At 36.5% G+C, this 17366-nt stretch overlaps 1 protein-coding gene across 1 annotated transcript in view; it reads left to right on the top strand.

The window, feature by feature from the left end:
- The window catches only part of NRG3 (neuregulin 3), a 362476-nt gene that overhangs the window by 215288 nt on the left and 129822 nt on the right, over positions 1 to 17366 (top strand). The gene's annotated exons all lie outside the window — the stretch shown is intronic.

Below are 17366 nucleotides of genomic sequence, written 5' to 3'. Positions count from 1 at the left end.
CAGCTGTATCTAAGCCATAGGAGAGAGGAGAATCACAAGCTTTGTAGTTAATTAACCTGAAGTCTAGAAGCATTCTGGTATGTCAGTATGGGACCTAGTTTTCGGTTTCCACTCCTGCCAAGCATGCTGATTTCTACTGAAGAAACCAAGATGGTGCTGGACAGTGCTGAGCTGCAAGTGAGGTACTCTGCTGCAAAACTGACCCTTTTTACCCTTTCTCAGTAGCTGTTCCCCTATCAACCTCTGAATCAGTACATTTCTGTGTTAAGCCAGTGCATCTAAACATGAAATTAGAAAGGAGGATTTTTTTAACAACTACAACAAAAAATATATTTGAATCGTGTCTTTGAAACATGTCTCTTAAAGTGACAGGACAGAAAACTGTGACATTCTCATTAAACCAGTCTTTTCTAGGGCTTGTAGGAGAAGAGGAATGCTCAGTCTTGTTCTCTCTCACTCCTGTCAATCTAACGTTCATCTATCAGACCAGATGTAACCTGGAAAGAACTTCATGCTTTTCAATCACATTTGTTGCACTGCAGGGTCAGTCATTTTCGTGCCAATTCATATGTAACAGATGTGAGACAAATCTGAAAGCATTTATAAATGAATAATAAAATAAAGTCCCATTGCATTGGAGATGGTTAACAAGTGCTGGTCTATAGCATTGTGTCCTGCTATTAAGAAAAAGTTGACAAAAAGCACAGTTAAATACATCTGTACAGAGCACAGATTTGTTAGAGAGTCTCATTGCAAGGAGTGAATGAAAGAGATATTACTCCAAAATTTAGCTAAAAAAGCTGCATTTGAGTGCCATATAGAACTATGGTCTTCCAATTAATGGGGGGAGAAAATGAGGAAAACTGCTGTTGTGGCTTGTTAACGGAAGCAGAGAATTGCTAGGGAAATACCAGAGGAAGGGTTACAGTGAGAAAGAGCCTAAACCCAGATGAAGAATAGGAGAATGAAGCACTGATAAATAAAAATACATAAAGGAATATGTTTACCTTTAGTAGCTAAGGGCAGAAGGCAGAAAAGAGACAAAACATCATTAGAAATCATTCAAGGAGGAAGAGGGCCTCCTCAGGCAGTAGTTCATATATTATTAGACTTCTTATAGAGTTACTCCTCTTGGTTTGTTCAGTTTTGGAGGAAAAAGAGAAGAGACCATGTTTGGGACAGGGACACAGGCAAGTGCCAGTATAATTTGCTTTGTGAGCAAAAGGAAATTGTTCATTATTTCTGTTCATTTGTAGTCAGTTAACTTTGCCGTACCATTATTGAAATAAAAGTGTAGAAGTACTGCAACAGAGTATTAAGGAATAATAATATCTATTGAAAATGAGCTCCCTTTGACACTGTAATAGCATTTAATTGACATTAAATAACTCCTTTGAAACCATTAAGAGTATGATGTGAATACAAATGTATGAAACATTTCCATCATATTGAATCAACATCTTCACCAGACAAAACTACATCATTGGAGCTTTGAATACTTTCATTTTTGCAAGTGAATTTAGTACTTAGGAAAGTTCTGTGCTTACATTTCTAAAGACTCAGGTTGTACTGTGTGAAGCTTGTTTGTCATAGCAGTTGTGCTAACAGGGCATGAACTGGAGGAGCTGATCAGAGCTTTGTGCAACTTTTCTGGCTTCTCCTTGAGACTGCTGGCACTGTCCTCAGCCATCCAGGGATGGACACAGTACAGGAAGAAAAAGCAGTTAGGAAAACAGATGAGTAGATCCATGAATTGTCAAATCATCATGTAATCTTCTCCATGCTTTCTTCAGTAGTAAGAGTTCTAACAATCATGAAAAAACAAAACTTGTTATGTTTTTGACTCAGTTTCTCAGGGGATAGAGGAGCCTGGATGAGAGCATCATGGGTTTAGTGTTGCTTTCTTCTCACCCTACTAATGTATTCATCTGTCCCTCTTCATCTGGTAGAATTAAACCTATTGCAAGTACAAGTGCACCCTGTGCCTAAGAAAGAATGGGTTGGATCATATTCGCAAGAGCTCAAGTCGTTCTGAGATGCAATAAAACCAGCATGGAAACAAAATGAGGCTTTAACTGAGCAAACTGTTGGCATTTGAGGTCTCTGCAATTCATAGTTAATTGCAGATACTGGAAGGCAGTGCATGGCTTTGTTAAGCCCATTATGGTCTGTGGGTCTCTGTCTGGATTTGCCCATAATTTGCCCACTAATAGGCTAACGCATGTGGTACAACAGATTAAGGTATTAGATATGTTAATTTTGGCAAGATACTTCTCTTCTAACAAGCAGATTAAGCCATAGAAATCTACTGATCAGCATAATAGAGAACAGCTCTTTTATTTGTACTCTCTAACTTTTTGGAAGCCTACTGAATTTTGCATTTGGTTCTTAATTGGGAAAGGGAGTACTTTATTAGAAGGCATATTCCACTTCCAAAGGGGTGCCTTTGGGAATCCTATCAGTGCACACTGGAATTTTTAATGTATTTTGAGTAATTACACGGTGTCTTGTTCTGAAGTAAACACATGGAGATACTAAAGCAGCCTTTTGTACAGTTAACCTATAGCAATTAATCATTATTTAGGCCTAGTTTGCTGTGGACATGTGAGGTATTTTAGGAAGAGAAGTCATTCCTGCAGTGACAGATGGAGGGTTTCTTTATATATACTTTGGTGCAAAGCAAGAGCTAAATTAAATTTGAAGATTTGAATGAGATTGTGATGTCAACACTTATTATTTAAGAAAAGCATGGATCTGTGTATGTCTTTACAAATGCAGTTGTATTTATGGGACCCTGCTAGTTTAGGATTTGGCTTTTCAGAAGAATCCACAGCCTCTCAGTGGGAACTGTGCGTCAAATTCCTTTACGTTGACAGTCTAGTACAAAAGCTTATTTTAGAGAGATGTTTGTAAAGTGTTGTTTTCGTACTGGAAAGGGCAATAGTGATGTAGTTTGTTCAAGGAAAAGTATCTAGTAATAGATAATAACTTATTTTGTTGTTGCAGTCATAGCAAAGAACTGCTATGAATATTTAGAGTAATTATTCCAAATGCGTAGCATTTTCCAAAATAACTGCATTTGGAAAACAGCTGCTGCATAACCTGAGGGCAGGAAGGACAGCAGGTTAAGGTGCATATACCTACATCATTGAATTTCTATTGCTCTTCAGAGTTACTGTGGACAGTAAAGAAACACTGAAGATTATTTCCCTATTTTTCAAGACCTTTGGATAAGTGAATTTCTCTGTACCTTCTCACCCAGCCAAACCTTGTCATTCCCGTGAAAACTGAGCCCTGTGCCCAGGGCACAGATTGCTGGTAGGTATTGGACCTTGGGGATTTTGAATATTCCAGTATAAGGAGCCAGAGGTTGTAGAAGTGATAAGAAGTACAGGGACCATTTGACTCAGCAGTGCTACATATGGAAAACATATGCTTCTGAAAATTAATGCTTTTTCCTTGATAACATGAATATTTATACTTATATACTTAAAAATATATTTATATTTCTACTTTCCAGTTGAGATTCCAGCTTTTGGAAGGGTGGCATATATTGCCAAAGAAGGCTAATGAACCCCTTTGAAACATGATGTTTCTGGAGATGAAGAAGGTCTTAGCTGGGGAGAGGTGGAGTGCTGAAAATAGAGAATGGAGAAAAATCACAGCTTCACCTTTCCTGATATTATCATAATTACCAGGATTTAACTGCAAGTAGGTGTGATTTGATGTAGAAAGGGACCACGTAACCAGTGTCAGTTTGGAGATGAAGTTACCTGCCCTGAGAAGCATCTTCTCAGATCATGGGTGAGAGCTATGCCAGCATTGTGTGCTAAGGTTTGGATTAAATGAGGGGTTTAAGCTCGTGACACTTATTTAAGATTCTCAATAGAAAACTGAATATTTTTTTCTTGGGGCTTGAAATTACTTTTGTTGTTTTTGGGTTTTTTAATATCTAAACCTAAGGTATTGAGGACTTCTTGGAATAATATCATTTTTACTCAGCTGTCCGTATTAGATGAGTACTGATTTGGCAGGCAGATATGTCAGCCAGTAACATTATACAAACTTATACCAGAAAGTCTGTAGTTTTAGGTCCCAGCTCCACAGGTTCTGTATCATATTTGGTTTCTGATGTTTTGGTTCTTTTGGATGCTTTTTTTTTTTTTTCTTTTTCTATGAGGAGTGTTCCTCTCAGTGAAAAGGTTCTGATTTAAAGTAGGATATACTGATATACTTGAAGGGGTTATACTGCATTTAGAGACAGCTTTTTCCAGGAAAATATTTTTAAAATGGGTAGGTATTTGCCCGATATTTTACCATATGTCCAAAGCATTTGGCAGTTATATAAACCACACTTGCTCTGCGCTTTCTTAGATTGCAGTCCTATATTTGGCTGTGTGTTTTTAATAATACGTTGTTATCTCATCCTTATGTATACTTTGAATAGAGTGGTGTGTTCTCAGAACACTTACCTGATGCACCTTGCTTCGAGGCACAAACCTGATGGTTTGTGGGGAATGCTGGAGCAGATGCTGTTGCAGAGAAGGGACTGGCTGTGCAGTTTCATTCTGTGACTTGGGGACGTGTGTGCTGTACTGGTGTGCTCATGGCAGACCCTGTGCTTTCCCTCTGCTCACTAGTGCCTGGGCCACTATTTTAGTTGCTTCTGGGTATGATTCAAGGTGATGAGCTTCACCTGGAAAGCCCACTCTTGCAGTGCTTCAAATATTGAAAGTAAATGAGTTGCTTTCAGTAGCATCCTGTAAATTAAAACACATATAAACAGGAGAATTTTCTCAATGGAGACGAAATTTCATCAGCTCTGGAATTCTTTCCTCCATTTACACTGTATTTTAGTGACCTTAAGGATGTGCCATGAGCTTTGTCTATTCACTCAAACTTTTATCTGTTGAAGTGAACCTAGAAACCACTTTCCATGAGTCACCATTCAGATTGATGTTGTTTCAGTTACTTATTTTCAATACATGTTTAGAAGCACCATTAATGAGGAAAAAAATATAGTAATGATAAATTACTAATTCTTTGCTTAGATAGTGTGGTGCTTACCTCATTCAATACCTGCAGTGAGTCTGAGGAAGCTCTGAGAAAGAACTGATGCTGTCACCAGGGTGCTGTTTCGTTTCAGCCAGTGTCCATGGAAACCTTTTTCAATTTTTATTTTCTTGTGTGGGTATTAGAGAAGTACAGCTTCCAGGGGGAAAGGCTTTGGCCACTCGACCTCCTGAAGAACAGCCAGGTGAACTGTCTACTTTTTGCAAGCAGGCCATTTTTGGTGCTCAGGGAACTGTACTGCTCAGTACAGCTGAAAATGTGGACAGCTTATTATGTTCTGTAAATCTGGGGAAGAAAGAGTACTGTCACACACAATTCCTGCCAGTTTATGCTCCTCAGAAGCCTTCCACAGCCCTTCCCTGGTGTCCCGTTACAATACTGATAATGATGAGGTATTTTACTATGTCATCCTCTAGATGCAAGAGTTTTTTGAAAACAGCAAGATATTACAGGGAATCAGATATGGAGCAAGAGAAGCAAAAATATTCCTGGCATCTTCATATGGAGGTAATAAATGCAAATTTGTACAGTAAATGCAGAGCTGAGGCTGTCAAAAGAGATTCTCCTCGATGGTGTCTAACACGTGTGCACAGTTGTCATCTGGCATGTTGGGTCCTGAGCTTAAAGCTTGATCTACCTCAAGGAGGATGGTGAATTTTTAAACCCTAGAACAAATGCACATATAAATGCAACTTAATATGCGCAGATGATGTGTACATAATCTTTGTGCAGGTTTATATATTTTTGTTACATATTTTTCCCACCCGTACTTTTGCTGCCTTACCTTTGAACTCCTTGGGACAAGAATTCAACTTTGGTTCTAGAAAAGATCTAACAAGTTATTTAATATAAAGGATTTTAGCAGGTCTCTCTTTTTTTTCTTTAGCTAATCAATCAGTCTCTATATTTCTTAGCTTTTGTGTTACAATTTAATTTTTAAAATGTAGAATTTGCTTTTAATGCTCTGTTTAAATTTCTCCAGTCAAAACACCAATCTAAAGTACACTTAAATTGGGGGAAGGATTAGACAGCAACTACTGTTGTACAGAGCAGAGAAGAGCTGCTAAAATAATGCCCAGCTGATTAGAAAGGAGATTTCATATAAAATAAAATTTAAAAAAATAAAAATAAACCTGTCCCAACAAAAAAGGAGAATCAAACATGAAATAGATTGAAAACTGAAATGAGAAAATTAATTTTATAAAACTAGGCAGAGGTAGCAGAGCCTTTTGTTAATGAGAATAATTTGTACATATTTTTGGACAATTGCAAAAATGAAAATTGGTTTTAAGTGCTTCACAACCCCCCCTAAGTATATTGTAGGTACTTAGATGTGATGAAGAATAGCCACTGGGTGCCACTGTTGAGTTTCAGAGCACTGGGCAAGACAGAGTTTCTGTGGCAGCCAAAATTTGTAGCTGAGAAAGAGTGTGTGGGTAGTAGTTTTGCAACAGAAATAAATTATTTCTGCAGTTTTAGGGTTTGTGAAATAGAACCACAACCAACATTTTCTTCTCACTGTTTCACCAGATATTATCATATCTGATAGTAGATCACTGTGACAGGTCCAACATGCCTCTTTTCCTGCATCCCTGCCTTGCAGTGCAGAGCAGAAACAGTGCTAAATGAGAAAGGACTATAAACTTGCTTTATTCTTATGAAGCATTTTTTCTCTTACTGCAGACTTTTGGGCAAGCACATCTAGTCAGCCTGCAGGTCTTTCTAAATAACATGTTGACGTGTGTAGAATGGTACTGAAGTGTAGAAGACCCCAGTTTTTGCATGGCTTTCCATCAACGATTTTCTTACTCAGCAGAGTGTAAATATGCTTTGGATACAGCTTGTCTGTGCTTAGAAAAGCAGGAAGAGTAATGGTGACTCACAGTGTGATTGTCTTCTGAGAGACAAACTTCTACAATGAATGTGGTTCTAAATAGTTTTGGTTTGGGGAGTAGATAATTAGAGCTTGCTGAATCACTATCAATTTTCATTCCTGCAAATGGACAGTGTTGCATGAAACAAGATTTCTCTGTGGAGTTACACATTTCATTCTGTCTTGTCCAGAATAGTAATGTTGTGCAGTCTGTTTTTATGATCATTTACTTTCAGCCAAAATAAAAGTTAGAAAGGAATGTGTATGTGATATGCATGGCACGTAGAACTAAAGGAAACTATATCTGAGTTTTGAGTATATTTTGAAGCTATGGAGTGGGATTTGGATTTTAGGTCCTGATACAGGAAAATTACTTAAAGAAAATAACTAGTTCTCTTGAATTCACAGGCTTGAAGTTAACACATTTTGCTGGGTTTTGTTAAAATGAGGCCTCACACATTGTAATACTTTTAATAAATATTTTGCTCATAGCTCTGATGGGAAATCTGTCAAGCATAAACAAGCTGTTTTGAGCTGCCATAGGCTCCACCTAAGAACCAAAAGAAAACTCTTTATTTATAATTTGATATAGAAGTCCCTTTGTTGTGCAGATTTTAACCTATTACTTGGTCAGTTGTACAGCTGCATAAACTTTCCAGACAATGATGTGCAGAGACAGAAGGTGAACTTTAGAATCTTTAGGTTTTAAGATTGATTCCTTTCTGCTGACAGGGAAGAATTCTACTATGTTCTTACAGTAATAACCTGACTTTGGGTTTGGGAGTGGGTTTTCTTCACTACTTGTTCTAAAGATTTTTTTTTTGTCTCATGACCATTTCTCTAATAAAAGAGCGAATTTAAAAAAAAAAAAAAGTAGTATAAACTCATTCATTTATTCTTTTTCATACCTCTCAATATGTTACTTGAAAAAATTTGAAGTGTTTTCAATTTATTATGCTGAATTTGAGAATTAGCAGGACTTATTTTTTCATGTATTTGGTGTACTGGAAAGTGTTTGTGGCAGGTAGCTTATTAAATATCAACACTTACAAGAAATTTTGAGAAGTTAGTTAACAATTTTGATTGTATAGTGTTATAAATAAAATAATGAAATCTCTTCCACACCTTTTATTCTGTGGTTGCAACTATGGTAGGTCCATTTCTTCAGCTTTGGGCAAATCAGCTTTCTGGGCAGGTCTGTACTTAATGCGGTGAGTATGGGTATGAGGCCAGCTTCTATCAGGCCGCTGGATTATAGGTAATATCTTGATTAATTATATGATTGCTATTTATCGTTGTATGAGTGCCAAATGCTTAGACTGATTTGCAGTGCAGTTGCTGTCCTAAATATGTGTGATGTCACTGACTTTGGAGCAGCTCTCCCCAGTTTGTGTTGCCATAAGGGAGCTACAGACACAACTACAACTTGTGAAGATTTAGAAAAGGCAAATAAGTGAACAGTAAAGCATAATCCATAATCAGCTACACAGTTCAAAGTACCCTGGATTCTTTTTATTCAAGATACAGATTTTACTGATTACTTTAAGACCATCACATAAAGAATGGAAATGACTTTTCACAGAGCTCCATTCTCCTTATTTTTCTCTCATTTTCTACCTTTGCTGAAATAAATCCTACCCAAACCTTTCTATTTTTATGTCCTCACCAATTTTCAGGCTCAATTACACCCAAATTACATTGCACAATTCTGTTATCATGACATTTGAATTTATTCCTTTTATATGTATTCTAGATTTGCATTTGTATTTTGCTTTGACCTTGCATAAAGTACCTCACTATGATGCTTTGGTTAATTGATTAATTCACTTTTTAAAGATCTTTGACATCTGTAGTGAAAGCTGCTGTAGAATTTGTAAGTTAAATTTATCAAGTCAAGGAAAATCATGGAGGAAAAAAGCAGTAAAGGCACAGTAAATCATGTTATCATTTGCATGGCTGCTAATGTTAGGATTTTGAAGAATAATGATCATGCAAATGCAGTAGAATGTGTGTTGTACTGGAGTGAGAAGTTCTGTATTCATTTACTTTTCAGTTAAGTACCCCACTTAAATTCTAACACCAATTTTCACTGTTTACTGATCTGTTGAGTTAAATGTTAATCATGCACTGTTACTGAAATATTTTTTTTACTAGTACTAGTGTATTCATTTCATCATAGCTGAGGCAGTATATAGTAAAGAATTAGCACTGTGTGTGCAGGAATTTATAATAGAAACTAACTTCAGCATTACAAGTCTTTCTTTGACTCTCTGACAGTGTTGTGTGAAGATGAAGGTTTCTGACTCCCTCTAAAACTTCCCAGGTGAAATATGATTCAGTCAAAGCAAGTCTGGGAGCTAAGATTCAGACCAAACTTTTAATCTTTAGAACCTGAGATAAAGTGTCCTAATGTCTGAAAGATCATTCTTAAACGGTCATTTTCAGCTAAACTTAGTCGAGTCATTAAATTTGATCCACATGCCTATCTGTATTTCAATAAGGCGGAATTCCCATTTTTATCCTTGTATTTAACTCCTACCTTCTTTACATGTCAATTATAAATTGTCTTTTCCTTGAAAAGATTTTGCCATAGTAATTTCTTTCTCCCAAATTAAATGTATTAATTAAGAAATTAATTTCTTTCTCCCAAATTAAATGTAAAGTAAACAAATGTTTTCTGAGAAGTAAGGTTTGCTTTTTCAAGTGTGTTTAGATACAAAAGATCTTCAAATGTGAAACAAAGTAAATGTTAAAAGTCATACAGAAAGTCTAGTATGCACCATGATGAGAGCCCATTCAATTGTCATAATTTCTTACTAGAACCAAGGGGTTCCTGCCCCTTCTGGAAGTAATAAATACCCCGAGTGATCTGTCTGCAGCAGCAGCAGAGGCAGAGCAGATAAAACTGAAGTGTGCACTCTATTTCCTCGTCAACATGATGGTGGAAGACGTCACTTTTCCTGCAGCAAGCTGCACTTTGCTGGTCTCAAAATAGTTGATTGTCATGGCAGAAGCAGAAAAAGTAAACCGTAGATGGAAGTGTAATTTCTAGAACGTTGTAATACTGTGCTTTAAGGAAACTAGTCTCCTCAGGGCTCTTCAGTTCCAGCAGCGTTGCTGTTAGCAGGTGTGTTTCAGCGGGGGTGAAGCTTGTTTCACGCACAGCCATGGTCTCTCTTCAGGGTTACTGCACCATATGGCAGTATTGATCTGCTGAAATAAACCTTAGTGGTGTATAAGCTGGTGTAACCATTATTTGTCCCAAATAAACTGTGTCCAAGCACTAAAACAGTATAAACTGCAGAAACAGTGTTTGTTTCTACTTATTATGGGCAGGTGTTACAGAAAGGATGACATAAATACAGCTAAACATGAATATTATTCGTAGCTACCTCAGTCCTCAAAGATCAATGGCTATTAAAAAAACCTGCACTTCATCGGCTCTGTAAAAACAGACCATTTCCTACTGATCTGTAAAGATTTTTTTTTTTTTTCATTGTTTCTATTACAGGAGGAAAAAACTTTTGGATTTTAACAACAAAAAAAGGATGAAAAACCATGTAAAGCGAAACTTTGTAGCATTAATCTGAGGTGCTTGCTGAACTTCATGAGTTTTTTTTCAAACTACTGTTCCTTAGTAGCAGTTTTATGAAACTTAAATCATTAAAATATATATTGGAAATGTGTGGTGAGAAGAGGGATAAATACTGTGGAGGCTGCCTGTTTCAGTTCCTTACAAAGGCATTCATTCCTTGTAATACTGTTAAGTCTCTCCAGTGGTCTTAGGATATTCCACAGGTCTCTCAATTTCTTTTTCATCAGTTGTTACAATTGCTCTGTCAAAAATGATGCGTAGATTCAAGTCAGTAAAATCATATACACACACACAGGGAGCACTCTGTCCGGCAGAGAGAGGTTTGAGAGAGGATGTTGTCTGAATACGAGGAGCAGTAAATCCCAATGATGTGATGGTGCCTTTGGTTAGTGCCGCTCCCTGGCTGAGTGCAAGGTTGAACTAGTCAAAACAGATTTGAAACAAGTGTAACTAACTGACAGGAAAAGAGACTTCAATCAGGAGAGACAGACCTCGCTGGAGTGCATCTTGGTTGTCTGGAGGCAGATGAGGTCCTGTGTTGTGCTCAGCCATAGTTATCTGAGCGTCCTGTCATGGCTAGGTTTCTACATCTTCTGGATGTGCTGTGGCATTGCAGTGACATGGAGGAGATCTGAATTTATTATAGCTTGATATTCATAGTGACTCTCCCCACTGAGTTATTGCTATGGTATCTATGCATGCCTGAAACAAACAGTGTGTGGCAGTGGTGAAAAGGGAATTGGAAATTTAGCTTGCTAACTACTCAGTTACAGAACTGAAAATAGCTCATGTTTCCACTCATTATTTCACAGGTTGAATGTCCTAAAGAGAAATTATTTCCAAAACAAGAAGGAAATGGCTTGAAGTGGATGCTATGGTTTCTAGATGTGATTTAGACCACCCTCTCAATTACTTTTTAATGTGTCCAAATTCCCAAGCACCCTACTAATTTGTAGTGGTGTTATTAGCAGGTGGCTGCCAGTAAGCAAATTCTAAACCGTAAAAAAAAAAATGTTGCCGTTGACAGAAACAGCCCCACAGAGACATATTCATCTGAAACCTGAAGGCAGACTTAGACACTTGAAGCATATGTTACCTGAACCAGACAACAAAAGAGGATTTACCTAATTAAAGATTTACTTTGTTTTTTCTTCATTCACTTTGTCTTTCCATTTTAAGATGATCTACCCTTTATTCATTCAACAACAGAGAGGTCAAGGCTGAAATCTTAATGAAATCACTCACAGAGCACAAAAATATCTGTTTTGCTTGTAAGTGCTGAGAGTTCAGGTTCTTGGTCATATAAGGTTACACCTAAAGACAACAATGTTATATTATTTGGTTCATAGTCTTGCCGAATAAAACCTGCTTTTCAGTCCTGTGGTTGTTTCAGTGTTTTGTTTGTTGAGTTGGCTGGAGGGGGTTCAGGTGTGGTGTTTATATGCAATATATATATCATTCATGTATGTGTTCTCGTTCAATTAACAGATTGCTCCCCCTGGGTTGTATTTTCATTTGGATAAGCTTAGCAGTAGACTCATTCTGTGATGTAACTCCTTTGGTCAGGGACAAATAGGTCTTGAGTGATGAATGTTTCACAGAATTTTCCTCTGAGTACAGTTGGATTTGATCAACTGTGTTTTCACCCAACTCCTTTTTTTCTGTTAGAACAATACAGAAATGGAATTTGTAATAAAATTTGTTAAAATATTCTAGTCAATGTCACCATATGTTCAGTTAAAAACCTTTTCTTCTTTTGTCCCAATGGGATTGACAGCATTGAGTGTTCTTAAAAAGATAAAATACTCCTTTTACAGAAAACTAAGCTGCATTATATCAATCAAATAGGATAATCTGGCTGAACTGAGGCAGCAACTCACCAGCATGGCTATAAATGAACCTTGATTATTGTCTGCAGGAATGCAGTAGGAGGTTAATAATATCAATAATGATGACAGTTGATGCAAATCACAGAATTAAAAGTTGGAGCTGATTTTTTTTTGCCCCAGAAAAAAAGATGTGATAAGGCAGGAACATGATAAATTTGAAAGCCAAAGCATATTTACTTTTTTGTGCCATGTAATTATGTAATTTTTGTTTACATTGATTGATTTTTAACATTTTTTCTATGATATCCTATTAAAAAAGAAAAATCACATTCTTGATTTAAACAGTACAGTACTTTTTATCAGGCCTGTCGGCAAGATCAGTAGGATTTATGGGTTGCTGTAAGCGTGCTGTTAGAGTAGCTTTTCTGCTGAAGTTCCCCCAGGGAACAGACTTGCTGTAGCAGAGCTTCAGCGCATAAAGAACCTGTCCCCTCATCAGCCTGTTCCCCACCGTTTCTGCCCCCAGAGCAGAGGTGGTGTTGAGGTGCTGCCCAGGGCCTGCCCCTGCTGAATTCGTGCTGCCACCTGAAATGATCTGAGAAACCCATTGCTCAGCCACAGGCTTTCTCCAATTAATTTCTGTGTTTCTTAGCAAATGGGCAAGATGCAGCTGTTGAATGCAACCGGTTGTGGCTGTCACCAGGCAGATGGCAGTTCCCATCTTTACCTGTCCTCGTTATCCTGACTCCAGAAGCGAGACGTAGAAGGGTTTGATTCCCATTGTACCAGAACAGCGATGAGCTTTTCTCAGGAAGAGAATATGAAACAAAATGCTTGTTGAGATACTGTAATTAATGTTGAACATCATATAGATCTTGGAGTCAGAAGTGTTTAAAATGACAGCAAATTTTCCTTTGGATTCCCAAACTCATCCTGACTTACAACTGTGCTACTGTGCTGCATTTGGGTTGAATTTGTTTGTCTTGTTTTCACTCTTTCTTATAGTCAGGATATTTTTGACCTCTACCAGGTTTTGTTTTCATGCCAAAAAAGTACATTTGTTTTGGAAACCTTGGAGCATTGTTGCTAAAACAATGTTTTATGGGTTTATTGCAGTTTTTCCGAGACTTTTAATATCTGCTTGTTGTTTTCATGTCAGTAACTGTAAAAAAACCTAAAAGCTTTATTGAAGTGTTTTAACAGCTATTTTGTAAAAACATGATTTATAGTTTTTTCAAAAGTCCTAAATAATGAAGATTATAAAAATATTAAGAGACTAGTTGGACAATAAATGATAGCATGAAAAATGTGCCTTTAAGTATCAGCATAGAAAGAAAATTCCAAGAATTGTAATGTGGCACAAATACAGGTTTTGAAAGAAATTCTTTGAAACAAATTATGATGCTTAGAAGTGATCATACAACACAGTCAAAACCTTTGAACTCTGTACTACTTTGAGCTAAAAAATAAGAAAGGCATCTAGCAGAATTGGCAATATTACTCCATAAGGTGTTACATGCTCAGGCTATGAGATTGTAAATAAGAAGAATTTGGGGAACTATGAAGGACGTTTTCTGAATCTTACATAACAACTTTCTTGAGCTTTCATGACAAAATAAGATCTAAGATGGATCCATTTTTATGCTATATCCTTATGACACGTTTAATCCAGCATAGTCATAACTGTGCAATACGAATTAGAACATTTAATCCAGTATATATATCACTTTTTTGTTTTATTGAATGTCAGTAAGAAAGGGAATTAAACTTAGACAGAACCATATTCTCTTATATGTCCGTGTTTTTGTGTCTGTTGAGATTATTAAAGGGCACAGAAGTTCGTCTCTGGCAAAGCTGGGCAGTAACAGCAGGAGCTCTGTAGCAGCCAGGCTGTTCTTATTTTTGTACAAAAATCTTGAGCTCTTTTATATGTAATGGATAGGAAGGAAAAAGCTTTCTGCACCAGGTGGGTCTTAAACTCTGTTTTGAAAATGGATTTTGTACCCTCTGGAAGCTTCATTCATTTTGCATACCAGTGCAGGGAATAAGAAACATGAGTCCATGGAGACTCCTGAACTCCTGTGCAGAGTGCTCTAGGATGACCCACTGTGGTCCCTTCCAGCCTTACCCATTCTGTGAGACACTTGACTGAAGCACTGATCTTGCAAGCAGTTTGTATTCTGGTGGAGGTGGGTAGACTGTGGGACTCATCTACATTCAGAAAACTGGTACTTTTGTTGGTTTCTAAATAAAGGTATTTCTGAAAGCAAAATAAGCTATTTCATAGAAGATTGCTTCTGCTTAGGTTTTACTATCTCTGTGCAGAGGTCACAGTTGTAGAACTAATGTAGGACTTCATGATTCTTTTTGTTTTTAACAAGTGTAGTCCTTGATGCTTCTCAGCTAAAAGTAAGGCTTTATCTGTCTACAGTCCTTGGAAAATTGACTTCTCATTGATTACTACTTCTGTGTGTTGCAATGGATTCCTTTTTCTTCTTTTGTTATTAGAGTTCAAATTTTATTTCCTTATATTTTCATTTCTTCTTCTCACATATTTTTCACCACCTCATTTTCTTTCTCTAACACAGAGATTCAATCACAATTTTGCTTCATTTTATTAACACATTACCCTTGTTTCCAGTTCCTGTTATCTGCTGAGGTTTGTACCTCCTCATGTGCACTTTCTTCTGCACCTGTGCATCCCTCTCCAACTTCCACTGCTCTCACTGAAGCTGATCATTCCAACTTTTCCTTCCTTGGAGTGTAAAATATCACAGAACCATTCTTTTTGCCGTTTGATACCAAGCTGATTTAATCTGTCAGAAAGTTGGCTTGTGAGGATTAACCTTTTCCTTAAGTGTTTTAACCTTAAGTGAATTTACCAAAAACATAGAGAAAATAGTAATGTGCTAAGGATCCTTAAGTAAATCATAGTACATTAGTTATCTCTTTTAATTTATATTCACTCAGTAAAGCATTTTATTTTAAAGATACAGGACTATGTCACTGTGGTTAAGTATGTTTCCACCTTTAATTGATGTGACAGATCAGTAGTGATCAACTCTGATCAGTGGCTTTTCTTATTAACAGATTAGACTTTTTTGATTCTTTGACTAATACTCTTGAAATTTCTCCATATCAGATTTGACTTTCTTTAGGGATAAGATTTACTTCTGTGTGGAATCTGCTGCTTTAGAGTAGCTGGTGACAGTTTTTGTCTTTGTAAAATTCTTGTTCTGAGGGCATTGACAACTAAAACTTTAATTATAACCCTTTTGTGTCTATCTTGTGTAACGTCCTCAAAGTGTGATAATGAACAAAGCAGGTTATTTTCCAACCATTTCTCTAAGCCCAGTATGAAGGACTGATTCTGATTTGCAGTAACTACCAATTGCATACCACTATGGTCAGTGCCGTGCCAGGGACATGCTTCTTCAGGTTCTCTAATAGACTGTAAAGACATGGATCTGTTAAATTTAGTATGCTGAAAATTTTAGACTAGTGTTAGCCAAAGTAAAACTGTGAATTTTTTTAAGTGTAACTTGTTCATAGGCATCTTGTTACATTAAGACCCATTTTTTCCTGTTTTGATTTAAAAAGACACCTCTCCGAACTCTTCTGTCTTACACAGTGTTTGAAAATAAGTAACAAATAGGTAAATTTAGCATAGCCATCGAATTTGGAGCGAATTTGGAAAATATTGAGGTCAAACAAGCTCTGTTTTCCCTGTTTTTAAGAATTCTACTACTTTGCTGTAAGGCTTCCCTGAGTTCATTGGTCATAAACTCTTAGCACCTGAAGAGTAATTTCTAATATTGTATAAATAAGGTTAGTATTTCTTCCTAGAGACTAAATTAGGGAAAAGCAGCTTTAAGGCAGCATTTTATGTTTTATGTTGGCTAGGTATTGAAGGTGTATAACCCTCAACTAGTAAGTTCATTCTGTATTTGAAATTGAAGCAGATGAAATATGTCGAATGTGTTCAGTGTTTTGGAGTATGGAACTCATGTGAAGTTTAATCTGTATCACAGAAGAAGATGAAATAGTGCCTGTTAAGATTCAATATTATCAAATTAATTTCATGTTCCAGTTTTTTAGGTTGCCTGTGTGGAGATCCTTGGACCATGGCTTATATGTTTTAAAAATCTCACCTGTGTTAAAAAGCTACATTAGTAAGAGCTTTTCATTAAAAGTTCAAAATAAACTTAAAGCAGACTTAGACACAAAACTGCTGTGAGTTTAAACCTGCTTGCAACGACAGCTAAATGTTTGACTAAAATACTATTTAAATCCACCAACTGCATATGATAAAACAAACAAACAAACAAAACCAAAAGAGCTACTACTTGAGCATCTAGAACTGGAATAAGATGCATCAAGTAAATGTCTTTTAAATATTTGAGTAACTGTAAACAGTTGCTAAACTTCGGTGAGATTTGTTTCATTTTATATGGCAATAGATAATTTTAAACATTTCTATAAAATATAATTATTATTCTGTCTTGTTAAACCTTGTACCAATTTTATGAATTTGTGCAGTACAGAACTTGTAGAAACTTACTGGAAAGAAGAGAGTCATTCCTCTTGTAGTTTTGCCATTGTTTTCTACGTGATTTTATGTAAGTGATTTCTTTCATATTTCAGTATAATAGTTCCAATGCAGAGAGCAGGGGTTTTTAATGCTATTATTTTCTCCTTCAGAGCTATAAAAGGGTTCATTAATCAGAATTGAATTTTTTTCAGAATTGAAATTTATTAAAATCTTACTATTCAAACAGAATTCAAATTTTTTATAATTTCTTATTAACCTAGTTCCAGTTTCCTACCTACTGTAATCCTGCCTTGCTCATCTTTCATCATGAAAATTTTGAGTTTTTTTTTTTCTTTTTTCCAAATGCCTCAGTAACCCCCTGTTTTTCCCCAACAGGCTGAATAAGTAAGAGCCAGCCAGCCAGGCAGAAGACCTAAGTGATTTTACTTATTGAAGTCTTAGAGG

This window comes from Corapipo altera, unplaced genomic scaffold (genome assembly GCF_003945725.1).
Source record: "Corapipo altera isolate COAL_440 unplaced genomic scaffold, ASM394572v1 53, whole genome shotgun sequence".
Taxonomy (NCBI): Eukaryota; Metazoa; Chordata; class Aves; order Passeriformes; family Pipridae; genus Corapipo; species Corapipo altera.
This window is presented reverse-complemented; position numbering and strand designations above follow the sequence as displayed.